Source organism: Ascaphus truei, chromosome 4 (genome assembly GCF_040206685.1).
Source record: "Ascaphus truei isolate aAscTru1 chromosome 4, aAscTru1.hap1, whole genome shotgun sequence".
In the NCBI taxonomy this organism is placed as follows: domain Eukaryota; kingdom Metazoa; phylum Chordata; class Amphibia; order Anura; family Ascaphidae; genus Ascaphus; species Ascaphus truei.
In genome coordinates this window covers 265,914,635-265,937,143 of record NC_134486.1, presented here as the reverse complement: position 1 = coordinate 265,937,143, position 22,509 = coordinate 265,914,635, and positions in this window count along the sequence as shown.

Below are 22,509 nucleotides of genomic sequence, written 5' to 3'. Positions count from 1 at the left end.
CCCGCATTAACGTACGCAATGGGACCGGAGCATGTATGTAAAGCGAAAATGTACTTAAAGTGAAGACGTACCTTCTTCCCACTTATCGATGCATGTACTGTACTGCAATCGTCATATACGTGCATAACTGATCTAAATAACACATTTGTAACAGGCTCTACAGTCTCCCCGCTTGCGCACTGCTTCAGTACAGGTAGGGAGCCAGTATTGATGTTCAGGACGTGCTGACATGCACATGCGTGAGCTGCCGTTTGCCTATTGGGCGACATGTACACTCGCGAGTGTACTTAAAGTGAGTGTCCTTAAAGCGGGGTATGCCTGTATATCAGATCGCGCTATGTAGTGCTGTTTTTCTCCTTCATATTTACCACTGCCCTACTGACGTGACGTGCCTGGAGGGAACCCCACACACCATCATATCCTATTGGGTAGCAGCCCTATCTGCTAATCGCATTTTTACCACAGACATCTTGTGAGTAGATACACCATTAGAGCCAAGATTTCATCACATCATTAATCTTTTTATCAATACGTCTGCACTTAAATTTTGCATTGTTTGTTCTTTTGTTTCCCATATATGCTCCTCCTGGATTGTCTGAAATATAGGGTTTTTAATGCAGCATTCATCTTGGCATTCTTCGGGGCATTGCAGGGGGGAACTAGTCTGCGCTTTTAAGAGAGGGGGTAGAGGTTTGCAGGCGGGGGACACAGTGCTCAGGTTCACTGCAGGATCACATCCATCGATCTAAAACAGACCAAGCTGGTAGAGGAGCATGGGTCCCGCTGCTAGGCATGCCGGGGGGCAAGATTTGCCCACTATTGGCGCTTAGAGCATATTTGAGTTTGCGGCCTGCCGGGGAAGGGCCATTGCTCGTGCATGCGGATGGCGTTCCATTATAAAGGTTCCAGTTCTTGCGGGTGTTCCTGGTATGCCTGGAGCATTTGGGGTTGGAAGCGGCATGGTTCGGGACTCACTCGTTCAGGATTGGGGCCGCTACAGAGGCAGCGCACATGGGGCTGGCAGGAGAAGTGATCCAGAAGATCGGGCATTGGAACTCAGACATGTACCGGTCCTACGTCAGGCCCACGTTAGACATGGGATGGGTCTCGCCGGTATGATTTTCTTTCCCCGTCCCGCTCTGCCCTCCCTCTCCTCCCCCCCCACCCCCGTTACAGTATAAAGTGTTGATACTTTGCTGAAAATGAAAGGAACAAGGTTCCGTGCAGGAGGGGTCATTGACCAGTTTTGCCTTTGTCGCGGCGGCTCTGGGGGGATAGGTGCTTGTTCTTGCCAGACTGGGAGCTGGGCTGTTTGAGCCCGGGGGAGTATGAGTAGGCGAGGTCATTTATCCATGACTTCGAGAGCCTGCTCGTGTAGGGGACACGAGGTCAGCGGTTCTAGGGCCGGCTGACCGTCCCCTCCCCCTCTGGCAGTGAGTGGCATTGACCCCTCTTAGGTTCTCTGTATAAATAAATAGCCACGGCCATTTTACCTCCAGTTCCCGTTTCCTGTCTTATTTGTACGTTGCGTGTGGGTATCGGGCGGGGGAAGAGGGAAACCTCCTGGCAGCCTCCCTGGTCAGGAGATGCAGTACACACATTATTAATCTTGTTTTCTGTTCAAACCTTTTCTCCACTACCCCTTTTATATATCTCTATTTTGCTATTGTTAGTTTTTTTTCTCTACCTTGTTATCGCTTTTACTTCTCCCTTCCCCCTTTTCTATGCCTGTATTCCTTTCTTTGTTTTGTATAATAGCTTCTGTAAATCACTTGCCGTCCCTTTTAAAACAACTCTATTACAGAGGTGCATGGATGCTTTTCTCTATGTTAAAAGTGCTCTTGCCCATTACTGTACCTTCAGCAATAAATTACTTGAATTGGATAGTGGGAACACATTGACATTGTAAAAGTTAATGACCCCATGGATTACAAGACAAGACAAATTTCAAATCAAATTGCATTAATTGTTTTATTGAGCAATGTAACAACAGTTTATTGTTCCTCAATGTCCTCTCTTTGTTATTACATTAATTGTACTTCAGCTATTCATTGTGTATATCATCCAATTAAATGGCATTTCTTTTTCTAATCTGGCTGCCTTCATGCTGATGCTCATGTGATTGGTAAAAACTGATTTTAGTTAGTTGGCCAATTTTAACCCATTTCTGCTGGGAGACTGTAATTTATTGCACACATGGGTTACAAGTCCATACAGAATGAATCATTTTATACTGTATCTCATTCTAATATACTAACAGTGATGTCAGGCAGCTCTTGTGAAATGTACAGTACTGCAAGTCGGACAATATATCCCCAGTACAACTGTTTAAGTCATTCTCTATGTATCCAACTCAAGTTTATTACTCTTTTTTTTATTCCAGGCAAGGTTTATGTGAACTCAGATTTGATGGTATATTTGAAACACAGTAAACAGGGGGAATGAATGCCAAGAGATGTAAAAAATAGATAAAAACCACAGCACTGTGTGCTCAGTAGCTCCCCACTAAAACTGCCAATTACTTATTTATAACCATTTCCCCAAATGTATTACTAAAACAAAATGTAGTGATGCTAAGAGACTTGTGAGCCAGATGACTCTCTTGGGTCCCTATTCCATACTGGTATGCTGTGAAGTTTTCTTCCTAATGCTGGAGAAGATGTTAGCCCCCCTTCATTTAATTGCAGCTGAATCCTTCCCCAGTAGAAAGAAGATGCATCCAAAGCATATTGAGCAGTGGACACTGGGGCCTATGCAGAGAGCAGCGAATTTTAAAATTGGCGAATTTATTAAAAAGTAGCTTTTTTGGAGAGTTTTATTCTCCATATGCAGAAAAGTGCAAATTCTGCTATGTTTAACATGGATGCGTGTGGCGAGTTTAAATTGGCGAGATGCGCGCTTCAGAAACGTGTAAAAACAAATTTGCGCCTTTTTTTTCCCTTTGCAATTGCCGCGAGCGGCAGCTTCTTGCCAGTTTTTTCTGGCGAGGCAAAAAGGAGACAATCGCGCCATTTTATTGGCGCGAACAGCCGCTAGATGCCGTTCGCGTCTCTCTGCATACGGATATTTTTAAAACTGGCGAGATTGAGGTTCTCGCCAGCCGCGAGGCGAGTTTTACAAATAGAAAAGAAAAATTGGCGCGTTTTTCGGAACTCGCCATTTTCTGCTGCTTTCTGCGCGATTTTCTCCAAAAAATGGCGAATTTCGAAATAGCGCTGCTCTCTGCATAGGCCCCATAGTGTCAACCAATTAATTGTAAGAATGTCAATTTTCATATATATTCCCCATTTCAACCATAAATAATATGTTTATCTTGCACAAAATAAATAAAATAAAAACTGTAGTACATCTGTAATTTATAGCACTTGAATTAGTAGAGAACATTCTTTGCAGATCGTTCTTTCTAGTGTTCTCTATATTAAATGTTTTGGTCAAAATCTGAATCCATTAGTAAACTACATGACATAGACTAATCACCTACCCAAATCACATCTGATCTAGCTGGGCCAGCATCTGGGTTTAAACGATTTCAGGTCGTAAGAAATGCTATTTTCGATGTCATACAGTGAATCTGTGACTTTGCCCGTGCGGAGATCAAATTAAAACTCACTTACATCTAGCCCCAGTTGGAATCCTCAGAATGTCAATTCATCAGTCTTATCAGATATAGGAAAGACAAATTTTATTTGAGTAGAAACAGTAACTGGAGCACAGATGCTAGTTTTAAACACTAATTTCAACAGCCTCATTTTTGCTAGAAATAGTTGTACACTTCCTCTCTGGCTGCCGCCCAGGGATTGATGTGCAAAAAGAATACGAGTGTAATTAGCATTTTAAGGCTGACATTGCACCAACTATTTTAGACAAAGATTAAATAGGATGCTAAGAAGAAAAATCAGGAGAACACATGATCCATTACAAGAGATTGTATTCTAGGTCTGCACAGCTAGACACAGTTCATTACTGACTTATTTTGCTCAAATTGACTGCATTTCAAAAGAATACATTTTACTTAAACGCAAATTGTATTTCTCTTTAAACAGCTTTAATGACATGTAAAAAGGGAATATTTCTAATTGTTTCACCAACTAATGTCCAAGTAAGTGTGCCTAAAGGTCGTTGTTAAAGGAAAAGATTTGCCACCATCTAATTCTAACAAGTAATAGCCGTTTAAAAAATAAAAACTTTTCTGTTTGGAGCAAGGAAGGGATGTCATATTTTATACAGGGAATGTAAACACAATGAATATAATGGTCTGTACTGTATGTTTGTATTCTAGCTTTTCTATTTAATTATAGAGCGACAAAAAAGAAGCAGGAGCCTGGTGGGGACATGTGTCAATATCTGGAGCAAAATAACTGCACCATATATATTAAGGTTACAATTATCAGAGGGAACTATGGCATTTTCTGCTTTGAGAAATTCAGCTGGTGCAGGTTTTATTTTACCCCGTGGTATACATTATACATATAATTTTGTACGTTTTTTTTTTTAACCCTGCTTGGTTTCTGTACCTGGACTTCTTTAACAAGGAATGAAAAAACACATTCATTTGTGAGCTGAAAACATTATTCTATAAAACCAGTGTCAAATATGAAATGTAACAATCTGGTGATAAAAGAAAACATGATATCAATACTGAAGGTCTATAATTATGTTTCCTATCTGGCAGCCACATATATTTACATTCTATTAACATGAATCAGGGGGAAAAAACCATTACGCTAGCTCAGTAACATAATATACTTTAGTCTCCTATCACAATGTAAATCTGTAAATATGGGAAATGTGAATCTGCATCTGAAATATGAATAATATTTTGGCTATTAAAACAGAATTCGGTTTTTATTTCATGTGTTAAATGGTAACGAGTCCACACTAGAGCTTTTATAAAAATGCCAATCACAAATACAGAATATGAATGACCTTTTAGGAATGAATAGCCTTATTGATTCTTGAATGTCCTCCAAAGTTTTATAAAGTAATGTAATACAGGTTCTTTAACACTCAAGGGATGAAGTGATATACAGCTATTAGAATTGGAACTTTAATAGAGTTTTAATGCAGTTTAAAGCCCAAAGATACATGGAATGTAATTAGGAGAGGAAATTAGCGCACGCTGACACCAGCAGGTTCAAAACTGCAGATGCCATCTTTAGCAACGTTGCCAACATCAACAGGCAGCTCTGAAGTGGTGAGAAGGAATTAATATACCACAAACTAGAACAAAAGAAAAAGTAGGGAATTAAATCATTCTTTCCTAATGTATTTGTTAATTGAATACACTATACATAACTATTGGACTGTCCAAAGATGTTATTTGCTGCTTATTTTTGTATTTTGTTGCTTATAAGAGTCCGCCTCACTGCTTGCTTTTGTATTCGCAATTGTTAGTGGCACTTCTGTTTCAGGCAGAAAGCTTAGCAAAACAAGCAAAGCAGCTATTACAAAGCAAGAAATACGTGGTGTTTATTCTTCTATATCCATCCTTTCTTTTTTTTTTTCAGTCTCTGAAGGACCCCTGTCCAGAAGAGGATGGATAGCTGGTGGGACCACTACTTCTCCCTCAATTAATAATGCTAGTTTTGTCCCTGTAGTTTTGCCCCTGTTGTTTTGCCAGAAAACCTAAAACTTTTTCAGTATTTTATTTCTTGGGATCTCTTCATTTCATAGTCGTATTCAGTAAAAGATCAACATTTTAATAAAAATGCAAATACCTGAACACCATCACCCAGTGCCGGAAAATAGGTTGAAATGTACAGTACAGTGTTAACTCCTCCCCCATGTTACAGACAGGTAAGCCTTTTCATGCAATATGTCAGTGGATCAGTATAACACTCACAACAGTTACTGTGGGAGTGTGCAGGGTGCTTCACAGTCAAGGATATACAATAATTTGCAAAACTTTAGAGAAGATTGAAGGAAGAGGGGCACTTATAAATAAAGAAGGTACAGTGTCCTTCATGCAACACAGGATCCAAATATTCATTTAATGCAAGGTTAGGGATTGCTAAAGGAAAAAAATATTTAGATTTAAGGTGGCCTAAAGTACCACCCTTGGGTGAGGATACTTTTAAAGAACTACATTTTGAAACCTGCTTGATAGATTAGGAGACTGAACATTTTGAGTTTCTTTTGGGCATTTAAGAAGGCAAGGCCAGACCTGAAAATTATCTGCCACAATTTGGATTAATTAAACTGGTCTTTCGACCTCTGTGAATTTCCAAGAGTCCCCCCCCCCAAAAAAGTATATAATGTACACAATATGTCCTGCTTAATCTGCTGATTAATTGTGTTAATTGATAATAGAGCAATGAGTACTAAAGCAGCTTGAAGAAAATCAAGGTAAACAAAGCACCTGGCCCATATTTGCACAGGTATCCTTAGAGATGCCAGCTCAGCTATAGATACAGAAGTAGCAATGCTTACTGTTGCTGGTATGGAAGCAAGGTGCAGAGATTCCAGCTGCCAGAATACATGGGGACCTATTCAGGTAGCTTCGATAAAATCACTGCCATATAGAACGGTATGGCATGACCTACCGATCAGTCTGACATTTGTTTTATCACGGTATTCAGAAAGAGTTATCGCAAGTCAGATACCGTTCAGTAGGAAAATGCCAAACCGCTCGACTTAGCAGTGTCTTTAGCTATGTCTTTTTCTAAGTTCTGCCTGCAGTCTGTAAGAGCTTCACAGAGAGAACTGCATCTCCCTGCACCGCTCTTACAGGGGATCACACTGTTTTTATTTTAATAACACAGTATTCAAGCAGGGGATCTCCTGAGCTGAACCACATTAATTTCAGCTTCAGGGACCCCCTGCTACCCAAGTTACAGGTGCCAGTACCTCCCTGCATTGTTTAAATATTCCGGTCATGTGACGCACAGAGAGATAAAGAGAGAGAGGATAGACAGATCAGCACAGAAAGAGCGAGCAAAAAGAGGCAAAAGATGATTAAAGAAGAGAGAGGAGAGAGAGATACGCAGAGAGAGAGAGAGAGAGAGAAAGAGAGAGAGAGAGAGAGAGAGAGAGAGAGAGAGAGAGATAAGCACAGAGAAAGGGGAAGAGATCAGCACAGAGTATTCTGAAAGCAAGGGGTCATGTGTAAGATCATTTAGCCCAGATAGTGTCAACTCGGCCCTCTTTTCAAAGCACAACAAGTTCTGTTTCTTTTCTTTACTTTATTGAGGGAAAGCAGGGTAAAAGACAGGCACTTGTGAAGAGATGTTGGTGTTTAAATAGTGTCTCTCTGTGGGTGCCTTGTAGTTAAGAGCAGGTGAAAAGATAATCCTACCATACAGGAGTTACAGCAGTGCTCACTCATCCAGAGGTAATGGTGGAAAAGGAAGTGAGGGGCAGGGGTCACACTAAAGGTTCAGTGAGACTGCACTAACTGTCAGCAAAAGACAGGGGGGGAAATGGGAAAGCCCAAAACTAGGAGGACTGGAGATGTTGCCAAAGCAACCAGGGGTATGACAGACTGGAAGGAAAACGAGATACATAATGTATCCATTCCATCTGCACTGAGAGTGATCTGCAAGGAAAGTGACATCCTAGTGCAGCTAGCAGGGGGAACTGCCAAGGGAAGGGGGGCTGAACAGAAAAGGCAGACAGGGGTATTTCTGTTCCATGACACAGAGAAAGAGGAGAGTTCAGTACAGAGAGAGAGAGGATATAGAGATCAGCACACAGAGAGAGAGAAAGAGAGAGAGAGAGAGAGAGAGAGAGAGAGAGAGAGAGAGAGAGAGAGAGAGAGAGAGAGAGAGAGAGAGAGAGAGAGAGAGAGAGAGAGAGAGAGAGAGAGAGAGAGAGAGAGACAGATCAGCACAGAGAGAGACAGAGATCAGCACTGAGAGGAGTGAGAGCGAGATCAGAACAGAGAGAGAGAGGAGTGAGAGATAAGCACAGAGAAAGTGGAAGAGATCAGCACAGAGAGAGAGAGAGAGAGAGAGACAGATCAGCACAGAGAGAGACAGAGATCAGCACTGAGAGGAGAGAGATCAGAACAGAGAAAGAGAGAGTGATCAAAACAGAGGGAGGGAGAGGGGAGAGGAGAGAGATCAGCACACAGAAAAGAGGAGAGATCAGCACAGATAGAGTAGAGATCAGCATAGAGAGAGAAATCAGCGCAGAGAGAGGAGACAGATCAGCACAGAGAGAGAGGAGAGTGAGATCATTATTGTTTTCAATTGCATTACATAAGCCTACAGAAAGTGGGTGTTACCCACTTCAAACTGATTAACTGGTACTTAAATTAACTAAAATAATCTGATAGAAAGTAGGGGACAGGTCAGATGGTGGTCCCTATCTATGCTAATGTAAGGATGTGTTAATACTCCGTGCATGTGTTCACTGTACGGCAGGTTCCACGCGGCAAGCTGGTACAGGACGCCGCCATATTGTTGCGCAATGTTGCGAGGTCACTGGTACAGAGGAAAGGTCGCGCATGCGCTCAGGAAGCGCGCGAACAGCGAACCAATGGAAAGGGACTATGTACTGAACTTTAACCCCCGCGAACCTTGGAGGAGTCAGCTGGGGGCAAAGAGCCAATGAACGGGCTGGGTTGTTAGGGGAGGAGAACGGGAAGCGTGGGGGAGAGCACCACGCTAGCAGAAGGAGTTGGAGTTTTGCGGAACAGGGAGTGCAAGAGCAGGGGGTCCGTGACCCGCCTGCCTAGGCCAGAGACTATCCCCAGGTCCCTAGGAGTATTCCCCGTCACTGTAGGTTGCGGTACTGTAGGGCCGCCCATAGTGAAGAGCATTGTCACGATAGACCGATTCAAGCGCACAGAGTTGTGGACGGATACTGCCGTTTGGGCGCAGACGGCGAACAGCGACAGCGGAAGGTCTGGAACAGAGGCGGCGGACCCTTTGAGAAGAGTGTGGTCACCGCTGTGACCGGGAGGTATTTTGTATGCTGCAAATGCACCGACACCGGTCATCAGGCGCTGAACCCGCCTTAGTATTAACTTGAACAGACACTAGCAAGTGGCTAGCGGATAGATAACATTCTCTCCCAAGTTTCACAAGGACATACTCTATGAGAGCGTGGCAGAGCCACGACTGTACAGGACAGTATTCCCTTTGAGGTGTGGCCGAGCCACTTTAGTATAATGATAGTCATAATGTGTGTGTAAGCGCTACCTGTGTTATGATATACTCGCATATACTATATATACTCATGCATGTTGTGTTGTTCAGGAGGTGCCAGAGACAGTAAAGTTTGGTTGTTTCACAAGATATGGTATGGTTCTTGCCCAGGGCAGATCTTTCGAATGGGGGATCCTGGGTAAGTGGAGGCGCTGCGCTATGATATAAGTGTGAATTGCCCCAGGCTCCCAGCAAGCGGAGGCTCAGATCTCCTGGAGCCACAGGTGTTAGACAGCGACCAGTAGACCCTTAGGTAGGTGTTCAGAAAAAGGACTACACTTAGAATAGTGTGCATATTGGATCCGAAATAATCCCAACCTGTAATGCAGTATTTGCAAACGTTTTGCAAAATATTCCATTTGAAACTTGGTTTCTAAAATACAGTACTGTAGACAATAAAAAGCATAAAGTTGGGTTCTTTTGATGGCATTTTGGGTTTGGTTTTTCTGGAACTCTACTGGTTTGGGATTTTTTTTAATTATAGGGAAAAAAATTAAAGTAGACTGGAAAATGTTTTCAAGTTTTCAAACTTCTACCTTTTTGTCTGTTGTATTTTTAACGCCCCAAACTCAAACGTTTGTCTATTGCACTTTCTTAATATAATTTTTTTTAATTTAAAAAAAAAAACAAACACATCCTAGAATGAGCCACTCAGGTTTTGGTTTCAATTTTGCTCCGATTCGAAAGCTCATTCCTAAATTTGAATCGAACTTCTGAACAAATTTTTAAGTTTGCGAATTTGCAATTTGGAACCAACGAACCTGACCACCCTTATGTAACAGGGTATGTCTCACAGTACCTCTCTTTCCCCATAGTAAATCTGTTATGCAAGTCCCTAATAAGTTCAGGGCATTAACAGGTTAATCTTTGGGCTCTTGACCCCCCCTTGTGCTCCTCCTTTGATGGACATGAGTGCGGTGATGACTCGTGGCCTGTGTGCAGCCTATCAGGGATAGGTACAGTCCATGGGCCCGTCCCTGCTTCCTGAGGAAGAGGTAGATACAAAACGTATTCAGTCGTGCTCTGGAGAGAGAGGAGAGAGCATGGGCTGTCAGACTCTCCCATTGTGAGGATGAGCTAGTCCACCCCAGGCGTAGGCCTGGGGAACATCAGACTCATTGCCCCCTACTACCGGGGTATGCACCATCTAGAGGGACCGGAAGTCCTCTTGATATGCATTCACTGTATGTAAGAAATGCAATGGATCCGATACAATAAAGACCCCTGTTCATCTTTCACCTGCCTGAGTGTCAGTTCCTGGGTAGAGTGGAAAAAGTATGCAGTGGTGGGAACTGACCTCTGGACACCCACGAGCCCATTACTGCTGGAGGTGTACAGCACCAGAGATGAGAACTAAAGAAGAAGAAAGTAGCCTGTCCTGGTCTCAAAGTAATGCAGATCGCTCCCAGTCTCCTGAACTAACAGGTAAAGCACCACAGATCATGTAGCTGCATGTAGATCTCCCGGAGGGGGGGGGGGGCAGTGCTACACATAAAGAAAGCAATGGAATATTATCATTGTCCCTTAGTAAATGCAATTTGTAATTCTTATATCAGAGGAGTCTGGATATGGAACAATCTTTGTTCTGGCACCTATAGTATAGCTAATTAGCACGTTTGGATGAAATACACAATATTGGAAACATGAATGTGTTTGGTGGTGCAGAGTACAGCTACCTATTTTGTACTTACATAGCTATTAAATCATATAATACTGTGAATATATTATAGAATTCAATATATTTATATTCTTGTAGCATGTGTACTCTTTTGTACCTTAACCCTTAGTGTGCCCCATGACGTAAGCCAAAGAGGTTGATTCCACATGATGGATTGAATTGATGCAAACTTTGATACAACAGATACTTCCCACAACACTCATATAACACTCCTCCCCTATATGCTTCAAAACCACTCTACAAATTACTTACTGGTGCAAATGGTGCATAACGGATGCACAATAGTTTGATACACTGAAGGAGCAGTGGTACAGAGACAAAAAGGTGCTATTTTGGGAGCAACGCACAAATTTGCTCTAATTTCATTTTAATGCTGATGGAATTTTTGTACAATGGAAAAACATTCTCTGCAAATTATGGCGGTTTTCTGGACTATTCAGTAATGCACAATGCATAAACTGCGTAAACGTAGCTATTTTGCTAATAGGAAATAGACCTACAGTAAGTGTAGCAGATGTGTCACATTTAGGGGTGAATTCTATATAGACCAGATTGGCCTTTTTGGCTCTTTGTGGATAAAAATCCACATTAAAGTCTAGAGGGAATGACTGCTTAGTAATATATAGAATTTATCCATTCCAGTAGTCCAATCCAATCCAGTAGTCTTCCAGGCAGTTTTCACCGGTGTTACCTAAAATGTACTGTATATGTTTAAAATCATACCTCAAAACATTTATGAAATATAAAACAAAATGATTCAGATAACCTTATTTTGTATCTCTTAAATTAGGAGGCAGCCATGTTTTATATTTTTATCATACTGTCAAAACTCCAGTCCTTTGACATTTCTGACTAAGCTCTGTGGCTTCTGCTTCTTCTTGATCAGTACACATCTGCTCTGTTTCTTCTTTCTAACTTAGGGGCCTATTCTTGTGGCTTTGATAACTTTGCTGCCATCTCACATGGTGTGGCATGTCCCACTGAATGGTTTGTAATTTGTGTTATCACAATATTCACAAAGAATCTGAAACCATATCAAACCGTGATGCAGGAAAATGCCAATCCCGCTTGGCGTAGCAGAAATGTGATCTCAGATTTTTTCTAAATTCTCCCCCTGCGATTTTCTCACTATATGAGCTGCACAGGGAGAGCTGCCACTGGTGATCACAGTGTTTTATTTTAATTTGTAATACTAGTGTGCAGGAGCAGGGGGTCTCCGGACCTGAAAAACATTAATTTGAGGTCCGGGGACCGCCTGCTTCCCAAAATAGAGGCCCCAGTATGGGGTGCCGATATCTCCTATGCGTTTAAATGTCCCAGTCATGTGACATGGGACATTTAAACATTTCATGGGGATACCAGCACCCCATAATGGGGCCTGTAACTCAGGAAGCAGGGGGTCCCCAGAACTGAAATTAATGCAGTTCAGCTACGGGAACCCCCTGATCCTGCAAACTAGTATTACAAATTAAAATAAAAACAGCTTCATTACTTTTGCGGCTAGCCGCTAAGACAATGAATGGGTTAAACCTGAATAGCCTGCTTATTGGGGGCAGAGGGGGTGGATGAAGGGGGTAGTTGCCACAGGGTGGGTGGTTAGGCCTGCCAGTAAGGTAGCGGGAGGAGTTAACCGGTGTGAACCGCTATGGTAATGAAGGGGTAAACAATTCCTGCTATCCCCCCGAGGTTAGCCACTAAGGTAATGAAAATGTCTGTAAATGTATTTTTATTGCATTGGATGGAAGCCGGGGGTCTCCATGCTGGTATTAATGGGTATCAGCTCCGGAGTTTCCCGGCATCAATCCAATGCAGGAAAAATGCTTTTTTTTTCTGTCCTACCCACAGATCCCATCTCACCACCCTAGTGCTGACGAGATGAAATCTTTAATAAACTCGCTATTCCAGAGCCTCGATGAGATTATCGAGGCTACCAGAATAGTGTGCTTTTATCAAAATGACGCTATTTGGATTTTTGCAGCTCCTGTCTGATGTGCTTGAGCAGTAGCGATAACTCTCGAAAAAATGCCTTCCCCGTATGATTTGGCTCATCGAGGCTTTCTAAAAACTCTCTTTGAAAAAGTCCATAGCCTGGACGAAACATGTTAGAGTGGTTGCCTGATGTTTGCTGCTAGCGATCAATAAAGTTTTTTTAGACATCCATGCGTTGGCTGCTGAAGTTGCTGTGAACCACGGACCATCTTACCCCCTTCTTTCTAAAAAGCAGCCTAGCAAAATGTTGCAATAACTGCTCAAAATCCTCGATGAGTTGGTTTTGCAACCTACTAGAATAGGCCCCTTAGTGTTTCACACATTAGCAGCAAAATCATAGTCAAGTAGTGTTTCAAAAGAAGTAAAATGTATAGAGATTAAAAATAATTCTACATTTACAGTATTGTATATTTCTTCATACTTCTAGTAGCCTAAATCGCAACACAAATCAAAGATTGATGCCGTCTGAGTCAATAAATTAGAATGCCTGTATCGGAGGAAATTAAATGTTTGTTTGTTTTTTACATTTGAAAAATTATGTAACTTTAAGTATTTTTAAGTCAACAGGTGTAATCATTTTTTCACAGTAGTTTGCTTTACATCTATTGATGTTCATATGAAATACTGTAGTACATAACAGATGACTTACCTTGGATATACTATACAGTAGTATATAAAATGTCTTATATTGGACAACTTTTCTCAAAGCACACCCATTAAATAATATATTATATAAGAGGCCGCTGACCTGAGAAATGCTCCTCATTAGACAGAATATTACAGTGTATGATACCAATGTCCCTTAGTGTATAATAGTGGTACATAAGAGACATTTAACCTCAGAAATCATGCTCCAAACCAGCATACAAAACAAAGTTTTATGAATAAAAGATAATTGACGTCAGTATCCTTCTCTATGTAGCATGCTAAGTTTTACTTTACCAAAAAAAATGGCTTACATTTTCATTTCTGTTTGGAAAAAATGAAACTTAGTGGTGTATCGAGTACCTGGGGTTGCCAGGTACCCGGCACTTTTTCAGCTACTCGGACATTACCCGGACCCGGCAACTGAGAAATGGGCCCGGCATCGGGTAATACCCGGCGTTGGGAAATGTCTGGGTTGCTGAAAATAAACAAATCACTTACTTGCAGCCAGTGACGGAAGACATCTATGAAGAGCAGCAGAGGTCCTGTGACGGTGGCAGCATCTGAAGTTTGTCTTCAGCCAGCGTGGGAGCAGAAGGAATCTATAAGGCTGCACTTATAGTGCTGGCGACAGCGATGCAACGTCGCATCAAAACAAATGCATTGCCGTCGTCGCATGCGCTTATAGTAAGCGCGACGGAGCGGCGGCTTGGTCGCGATTGATGGAGGTCGATTTTTTTAGCGACCGCAGCCTAACGTCACCATTGCCAGCACTATAAGCGTAGTCTTACACAGCACAGCAGCAGGTATGCAGTGTGAGCCGGGGAACCACATGACCGGAGCAGGAGCGTTCCTATTGGACAGTCGTCTGTCCAATTAGAAAACTCCTGCTCCGGTCATATGGTTCCCCGGCTCACACTGCTTACCTGCTGCTGTGCTGTGTAATGGATTCCTGCTGCTCCCACGCCGGCTGAAGACACTTCGGATGCTGCCACCACCACAGGACCTCTACTGCCCTTCATAGATGTCGCCGCGGTCTTCCTCCACCCTGCAGGTAAGTGCCAACCGGGGAACTGTTGATTTTTGCCGGGTACCTGTTGTTTTTTTTTTTTTATAAATCACTACCCGGTACAACATTAAAACTTAGAATTGAAATTAAAAAGCAACACTAGCAACTCCCCCTATGAGACTTGGTCCTGCAGTTTGGGGCTGTGACTGTGCTCAAATTGAAAAATCTCACTAAAACATCATTAGATGGTAAAAACATACAACTGTGAACTTCCTCATGAAAGTATAATTGTAGTAGACTAACATATTGCAGCATATTAAAACCTCAATGATAATGCCAACTTGATTTGTTTCCCAATTCCTTTAAGATTTACACAATTAAATAAAGGATATTAGAAGTCCCCTCTCCTAGTCACTCACCGGTTGTGTTGGAGAGGGACTCTGCCGTTTTACGGCCTGTTTCCTGATTACATGGCCTTTCTTGCTTATTTTCTACAATAATGTAGTTGAATATTGCAATTAGATTTGTATTTGGTAAAGTAAAATGAAGATACTGTACATACAAACGCACATATTCTCATAATATTTTTGCTTGGGAACATTTGAAAAAACAGGTTTGCTACATTTCCCATTTCCAATGTTCTAATACTGCAAACCATCTGGGATAGGGATTCCGCTCCAACCTGTATGTATTTATGTCTGTAGCATTTATCCTTTTCACATGTTTTATTTCATTTTTACCATGCTGAGTGCACGAGTAGCCATCAACAATCATAGATAATAATAATAATATTATTACATTGCTTCCGCACATTAGTTGGAGTGTGATGATACAATGAGGTATGGAATACAATTACTTTTTTAATTACAAGCCATGAGTACCACTACATTATTTATAAAACCCCAATTCCATTTTGTATTAAAGGTGCATTTATTTTAGAAATGCTTTCTCCCTTTCTGTTTACAGAGCATACATATTAATATTATATCAACCTTTCGGAAACAGAGCCCAGACAACTTTATCCAAATGTTTAACAGGTTTATAATTTCTTGAAATCAGGCACAGTACAGCTACTTTGTAAGGTCCTTTGAACACAGCTGCTACTTGAAATTGTAAGAACCAATTATCTGCACACCTCCTATTCTTATATTGTACACTAACTTGCAAAATAAACTTTAGCTTTCCATCTCTTTACATGAGTATGGTCAAGAAACATGATTAATGGTTTCTGTGTTACTATAAATCTTACACATTTTTGCGCCAAGCTACATTTCTGGCAACCTTATGTAGCCCTCTTTCCCCTACCCTCTGGGAAATGGTCTTGCTACCGGTGTATTCTGTAGCTGCTGTGGTCATACCTGTGAGGCAAACAGAATGCCGGAGATCTCCGCGGTGGTGTGGGGAGTTTCAGGACAGGTTCGCAGTGATTTCCTCAGTGCCTCCAGTCCAAGAGGATTCTGAGGTTTCAGGTTGCACCTCATGGACACTTCTTTCCTTTAGTCGTTACCATGCTTCAAAGACTACACCAACACATAATTAAAGGTTTAAATATTCTGAAACAAACGGTGCATTGGTTACTAGGATATATCACAAAACTAATACACAAATCATTGTTTAAAAATGACATTGCATAAATCTTAAAATTCCCTTGGCCATGGGTAAGATACCATGGAAGTGAAGAGGTTAATAGTATATTAGAATATAGACAGGCAATTTTAAAGTGTGTGTACTGTATATGTGTGAATATATTTCTAATTCATTTGATCAAAAAAATTACCAAGACATAACAAAATCATTATAATATAAAAAATCATTTATTTATTTTTTTGCCATGCATTTATGTAGACAACTGCTTTTATAATAGGCCTGTGATCATGTGTGGTGCAATTTGATATTTTTCCTGTCATCCCATTCCAAATATAATCTGTTTTACTTCTTTAAATTACAGCATACAACTGTGGTGAAATTAGTTTCAGAATTTCATTTTCAGTTTCATTATTTATTGAAATGCCATATATAAATATCCAATCACTTCAAAAAGTTATAATTGGAAAGCTGTAGTATGCATTTAATATATAGACAGTAAAAAAAATTGTCTCAGAGAAATGAGAATAATTTATATCCACAATACATTCACAGTATTGTCTTTAGTTCTGTAGAAATTATTAATATAGAATTGCAAATGCACTAAAGAAATTACATATATTACGGTATGTTGACAAACCTACAGTATGCAAACTCTATTCTGCATTGCCCAACTCACAGCTTCTTGGAAACAAGCAAACAGGTAGGGAAAAATACAGTATCTGATTGTTTTTTCCCGCAAAAAAAAATAAAATGAGAAGGTTTTAGTCCATTTTATTTAGATGGAGCTGAACTCTTCCATCACTATTTCACTGAATATTGAATAGCGGCCAAAGCCAACAACTGTAGATTAAAAATGGATGAGAATTTTGCACATTTTACATTAAGATCTGGCCATGGAGTTGTCCTATAACAGATGTAAAGAAAGGCAATGACCCCAGCATGGACTGTCGCCTCCATAAGGGTTAAAGCCGGCACGAGGCAAGTGTTTGTGCATTCAGGTGCCCCCCTCCCTCCTTTCCGAGGCTAATCTGACAAATAAAACATCTCATGGTGGAGGACTGTCTGAGTCTAGGATTGCTAAGTGGGGAGACTCATGGAACGCCTGAGGTGTCTTCCTTTTTTGGTGTGGTCACCTTTTAAAGGGAAGGAATCACATGATAAATTAACAAATCAGGTTACTTGATGTAACATTGGATTGCTTCAGTTTTGTCCTGAGATTTCCTTTTCAGACATAAAAGAGGGATTCTATGTGACTGATCAAATGTTACGTCAAATGCCTTATTTAAGGCCTGTTATCTCTCATTTGATCAGAAGAAGATGATGAGTCAACATCTGAAGAAGAAAGAAAAAAGGAAGAAGAAAAGATAAGCAAGAAGACATCTTTTTTTTGTATACTATTTTCTTTTTCATAACAAACATTTTACATCATATACCATTTCCCTTTAAGCAGATACAACATCAAGTTTATATATATCTCTATATTGCTTTAATATGCACCCTTTCTACTTTATCATCATTTTTAAAAGAAATCACATTGATCCCTCAAACACATTTATTAACTATTCTATTTGCGTTGTCGAAGGAAGTTTAAAAAGTTTTCCCATTTATTATAGAAGTTTTGAACTCCTTTCTCTAGATCTTTAATTGCATCTAGAAGACATATTTAAAGCAACAAAGAAGAACTATTTACCGGAAACTGCTCTTCAACGGAGGATCCATTAAGGTAGCAACAATGACAATCAAAAATTAAAAGGCTAAAGTTTGATTATGTTCTTATTTTACTGTAAATCTATATTTTTTAAATGTGTTTTTTTATGCTTTTCTATGGCAATATCCCTATTAGGCTAAATCTGTACATTCAACCAAAAACTGCATTGACATTAAAACAAATCTGAGCAGATTATTAATAATCCGGACTGTTTCTAAAATCCTAAAAAAAAAAAAGCATTAGTAATGGTCTCTGGAGCCACCGGCACCCCCTACGAAGGTATCTCAGGAAGCAGGGGGTCCCCGGAGATAACATTAACAGGGTTCAGCTCCAGAGACCTCCCAGCTTCAAACTAATTTTATTTTGTTCTATAAAGGATTTTAGTATCAGTCCGGATTATAAACAATCGCTCTAAATTAGTTTTTTGAATGCCAATGGGGCTTTTGGTGGGAGGGACGGATTTGGCCACAAATATCTGAGAAATTCCGGGAAATGGATTGTTCTGCCCGTCTCTACTGAAGTCTTACTATTTAGAGCAGCCTTAGCATTGGTCTTCCCAAGGGCTTTCAGGATAGGAGAGTTGGTAGGACAAAATAAATAAAGCACCAACCCTGGACAAGAGACAAAGAGACAAAATACATAGATCTAAAAAAGACCAGCAACAAAGGAGGGAAAGGTGTATACTGTAGGTACACCTAAAAAAGTAAAGCAGCAAGAAAATATTAGTAGTTAAGATAACACCGAAATATGCTGAGCTAAGCTAAGACCAGGATGAGATGTTTTTTGATTCACAGAGATCTAACCCCATTTATACTGTAATAAACCAGTTTCAGAGTGGGTTTGGGCACTGTTTGCAAGCAAGTAATATGGATCTCAGGTTTTTTGGGACACACTATTAAAACAGGGACAGCTTCAAGTCCTGCAGACCAATATTTGCAAGTTGAATAAAATTACTAAGATGGGAAGGTGGAAAATGGATTCATACAGGACATACATAAGATTGGGATATGAGGTCAAATGAAACATGTGCAGTTCTTAACCTTTTCTTCCGTCTCCCCAGTTGGCAAAACCAATAAGAAGTGTGAAGTTTGTCTTACAGGCCACTCTTTCATACACTAGGCCCACAAATGGGCACAGGAAAGTCTGTGAGGTCTCTAACTAGGCATCAAGCAAGAGAATATGAATATACATATTCAGGAACAGCGAGGCATATGGGGACAGAGGCATTTGCTAGGAGGTTATGTTTCTGACTTTCAGGCATTTTTGGGGTTACAACTTGTAATTTGTGATGATAAAGCTGTGACCTAAGTTTTGCTTCCACAAGAACTGTGTGTGTCGCTATTATTTTAGGTGCTTTCAATACAAGGGATTAGCAGTCAAGCCTTTATGTATCAGTTTCTATATACACTTTTTCCCCATCTTTATACAGGGAAATGTTGCACAATACGTTCGCTAATGTATTGTACATGTAGCCCCTTTCCCTATGCCTAAGGGAAACTATGCGTGCTGCTATACCTGTTGCTCACAGGAGGCCTAAGCGTCTGCCACTGGGAGCCTGGAGTGAGCTCTTTCTCCTCACGTGCAGCGCCTCCACCCATGTGGGATCCCAGTGTGGACAGGGTATAACCCCTCACAGGACCCAATACACAGTAAGTAATAATACACCAATATAATACCCAATACCCTATGTGGTTCCCCCAAAGTACTTAGGGTGCCGTGGGTACCTAAAGACCCAGTGTCTGCAGAACAAATCCCACCCAAAGTGTGAGGTAGCGCTACCCCAATGTGTTAACTTAGGATACCTGCCTGGGCATTCCTGTACCCAGGTGTCACCGTCGGACCAAACGATCAGTCAGGTCCCACGCCGTGAGGCCTCTGACACCAATCCCCTCACTCGTTACGAGTTCCGATCCACCATGTGAGGCGAGCTACAGCTGGAGTGTCTCACCTAATAACCTGGTCCCAGACCTCAGAACACCACGTGGCTGTCCGGTCACGGGTACAACAACACTACTATGTGCTAAAGGGGAAGCGTCCCTATCTGGGGCCTTCCCTGCAATACTCAGCTCAGTGACTCAGGGCCTAATGGGGCCTTCCCTGCAATACTCAGCTCGGATGACTCAAGGCCTATCTGGAGCCTGAGGGGCAAGCCTAGGCCTAGTCCAGGGAAGCACTGCTCCATGGACACTGCCTGCTCCGTTGCCTCCTCTGTCAGGACTGCCTCTTGGGATGTTTGCGCACCATAGCATATCTCCCTCCTCCTGCCTGCGCAACCCCTATTGGTGGGTTAGCCCCATGTGACCTATCCTACCCTCAAAGGATCCTGGAACTTGTAGTTCCACGGACGCATGTGCGGAGCTACCCAAGATGGCCACCGCACCACCTGACAATTTTTTTTCAATTAGCTTCATGCCGTTTTTGTACTGTTTTTGTAGCCAGGAGAATGAGGTGTGTACTCCTCCCGACATACAGTACACACTTTCTGCTTCTACATGTAAACTAATTTCATGGTCAAGCATAGAACTTGGTAAAATAACATTTTAAAACAAAGGTGAAGAAATAGACTGTCCCGACTGCATGTAAATTGTTCCTTTCCTCTTAAGTGTTACAGCTAGAACAACTGTAACAGGGCTGGTCCCAGTTGTCTCTCTGCCCCCTGTCACTGTAAGTTTCAGATAGATACAGGCTGTGACAGTAAATCCTAAGGGGCATTGACCGCCCTCGTACTACTCTCTGAGTGACAGGAGAGGAGGTGACCTAGTGTTTGTGTACAGTCAATAGTGGTGCAGACACTAGGCCCTTCCCTTCCAAATCTCTGAGAGGAAGTGCCAAATTGTTAGTCAGTTCTTCTCTGGAGTCTGGAGACTGGAAGGGCTGGGAATCTCTGCCATCAGGGATGAGCGTGCCCCCCGGGTCCTAGTAGGCAGGGAAAACACCTAAATTACAACAGCGGCCTCAAGACTACCAGAGGGCCCTGCACCATCCAGAGTCCTGGGATCCTCTGACATCCATCTGCAACGCTGTAAAGAACAACTGCAGTGATTGCATCAATAAAGTATCACTTCTGTTTGATATACTCCTGTCTGAGATTGCAGTGTATTGGGCAGAGGTATGGAAGTACTGTGCTTTGGGGGAATCAATCTCTGGACATCATGGAGCTCCCTGAAGCTGGAGGCGCTGACACCCTGAGCTGAACATCACGAACCACAAAAGCCTGTCCTGGTCCCCATACCAGTGCTGACATCTCAGGTCTCCTGGACCCTCACAGGTACACCACAGCACCACAACACATGTAGCAGCCGGAACATCTCCCAGAGGGGGGGGGAAGCAGTGCTACACAACTATATCAAATATCTACAGATTGAGGAAGCTGTGTAATTTATTGTGAACAAATCTATCTTGGACATACTTTTTCAGCAACATCTAGACATATCAAACTTGTAAAGCTTGACAAGAATACAAAGTGGAAAAATTGTGCACACATTTCACTAACGTGTTTCTCAAGGTCGGCATTTGCTCTTTATTCCAAATAGATTCCAGGAAGAGCAATTTGCAACATTCACTCTGTTGAAGCACAAAGGCAATAGCTGTGTTTAAATCCCTAGGAAAACCAAAAAAGCAAATGACATCTTAAAAAATGCAATTCAGAGCTGCTACTACTATTCCATTGAAACTTAGCTAGTTGATTGGGAAACTCATACTCATCTACTAAAAATCCATCTAAGATAATTGACATTTATTTGATTGAAACAGCAGGGTGTCCCGATCACCATGAGATGAGACCATATGGAATAACAGTGTGAGTAGGGATAATGTTTGTCTGCCGAGTGTGTCAATGTGTTTAGAGATTATTCACAAGGCTCTAGGGATTCGAGTATGGTAATGTTTCAGCCAAATTAGAATCAGATTAATTGATCTAATCTAATGGAAAGACAATGTTTATCAAATTATTGCTCATTTTGCCACGCGATGTTGCAGTGTCATTATTCTTTTGGTTTAGATAAAAGAATGAAAAGGCTTTTTGTAGCACATCTGCTCATGAGCTTTATAATAGTGCTGATTTCTACACTGGAGAGTTGCTGCAGTTTATAACGGCAAAGTAACCAATAAATTAGAACAAAAAGCTTTTAACTCTGTAAATATGCTAGCAACCTTTAAAGTTCACGTTTGGATAATGTAATTCAGTCTGGATACAAAATGTTTTTTATTTCATTGTGTAACAATTTTTTTTTAGATTTACCTAACGATTTATGCTATATAATAAATAATTTTTATTTCATCATAAAAAACTGATTGCCTTATTGGTAAATCCTGAAAATGTATGTCTTGTGATGCCAAGAGATTAATTTCTCAATGGGATTTTGACTAATAAGCTTTGAGTCCAAAGAGTAAAAAAAAATATTAAACCTTAATTGGACGCTTTTTTCTGCAGCAATTAATGTTGCTATTTTTACTGAAAGAATATATATTGCATTTAATCTAGTCAGTATGTTGGTCAAACAAATCATCAACCATCTTTAATTTACTTGATCTAATACACATTTTTGACAGGGTCATGAATTTACTGAGATGCGCACATAAGATTGATAAGGTTGATAACGTAAATATCTAACATTTATTTCACCAGTTCAGATACAGTGTATTAGAAATTTCAAACCTAAGCTTAGAAAATAGAAACCTTATCTCCAAACTCACAGCGTATGAAAATATAATGTAAAATAAAATACAAAATGATGGAGTACTG